Source organism: Octopus bimaculoides, chromosome 24 (genome assembly GCF_001194135.2).
Source record: "Octopus bimaculoides isolate UCB-OBI-ISO-001 chromosome 24, ASM119413v2, whole genome shotgun sequence".
Taxonomy (NCBI): Eukaryota; Metazoa; Mollusca; class Cephalopoda; order Octopoda; family Octopodidae; genus Octopus; species Octopus bimaculoides.
Genome location: NC_069004.1, coordinates 15,226,365 through 15,228,364, shown reverse-complemented (window position 1 = coordinate 15,228,364; position 2,000 = coordinate 15,226,365). Strand labels below are relative to the sequence as shown.

At 35.0% G+C, this 2,000-nt stretch overlaps 1 protein-coding gene across 10 annotated transcripts in view; it reads left to right on the top strand.

Moving 5' to 3' along the window:
* LOC106882402 (transmembrane protein 8B) overlaps positions 1–2,000 on the top strand; it is an 81,700-nt gene that overhangs the window by 17,561 nt on the left and 62,139 nt on the right. The gene's annotated exons all lie outside the window — the stretch shown is intronic.

The window sequence follows — 2,000 nt, the reverse complement described above, 5'->3', positions numbered from 1 at the left end:
ATATATATATATATATATATATATATAGTGAGCCTCATAGAGGCCAGAACTAAAACCATTTGGCATTATGCCATGCTTCGAGCGTTAGGCCTCACAGAGGCTATGACAGAGTGCATTTGGTATTATGCAGTGCTTGAGAAGACCAATCAAACTAAGTAAAACTGCAGTCATAGAAGATACTGGTGTCACGCAAATGGCACTTGTGGCATGTAAAAGTACTCATTACACTCTTGGAGTGGTTGGAGTTTGGTACAGCCTTCCAGTTTGCCAGCCCTGGTCAATCTGTCCAACCCATGCCAGCATGGACAGCAGATATTAAATAATTATGATGATAAATTAGTAAATTCACTCAGTAATTAGTAAAGGCTATACCAAGTTTATCTTGGGTACTAGTTTCCTGCCAAAACTAGTGTTAGTCTAATTTTGAAAGTGGTCACAAAAGTAGAATCTTATTAATATTGAAAATAAAATGTATATATATATATATATATATATATATTTAAATAGGGTGAAAAATTGAGTATTAATTTAATTAATATCAATTTAAAACTAGTGGCCTAGCATATTGAAAAGTCTGAAGATTCAGAAAAATTATATTACATACATATAAGAGGGATGACCATTAAGTGGACATCAATTATGCTAGAAGAAACCCACCTGGTCTTCTTCTAGCATAATTGATGTCCACTTAGTGGTCATCCCTCATTTATATATATATATATATATATATATATATATATATATATATATATATATATATATATATATATATATATATATATACACACACACACACATCTGTTCATGGGTGGGGCGTACCTGGTTCAATTTTTTGTTTTGGCATGTTTTCTACAGGTGGATGCCAACCATTTTACAGTGTACTGGGTGCCTTTTATGTGGCACCATCACTGGTGCTTTTTATGTGTCATCATCATCTACATGCTTACCAAGTGCCTTGCAAGACAAAACAAGAAAATATAGGTAAAATTCCTTCATCTAGGAAGTGAGAGTTGTATTGAGCTGTGGTGGAGGCTTTGTGCCGTTTGAGAGATTAAAGGAGGGACAGAGATAGATAGGTGTCTTATTGTAGACACATAGTGAAGAGTTGCCTCATTTTTTGCCAATCTTCCTAACTCTGATGAGCAGACTATATCATGAAAGTGTGCTGTTTAATACCCAGTGTGAAACTGACTGATAAGATCAGTTACAATGGATCTATATAAACCTGTACACTTTGATTAATATGAGTGTGTGTGTGTAAAAGTAAACGTTAAAATGATGATGATGATTGTGTATGTTTTTTTTTGTAATGTTGAAATACAAGTCATACAGGTTGAGAAACATTGGCTTACAAGTCTTTATGTAATTGTTGAACTTTGTAACCTATTCAGTCTTTCAATGTAATATTTTTCTCATGAGAAATGTTTCCAGGGTGTCTGAGAAATGTGTAGAAAGGTAGCTTTTCAGTGAGTTGATAGTTGGAACCAATTGAGATAATGTTTTCTGATCAAATATTAGACATCTGCTTAAAAGCCTTATCTATATTGTGTATGGAAATCACTCCTTTATCGACAAGTATATTCAATGTCAAGGAGAAATTTCATTGTTGAGTAGGTAAACACTCTTACAGAAATTTCTTTTCAAAACAAAACAATGTTATATATGTATATACTCACACAGACACGCATACAATCACACACACATGGGAATAAACAACACACGCACATACAATAGCAAACGCACGCACACACACGTACACAGCAACGCACATATACACAACATACACATACACACAAACACACACGCACGCACAAAAACATACACATACACACATGCGCACGTACAAAATACACACACACACACGCACACGTACCCAACACCTACAACCTCACACAAACACACACATACTCAAAAACTGCCTGCTGACCCTCCACTAACCATTGTCCATAAGCACCCACTAACTATTCCTGCTACTAATTCCTTCCACTACGTCACACACA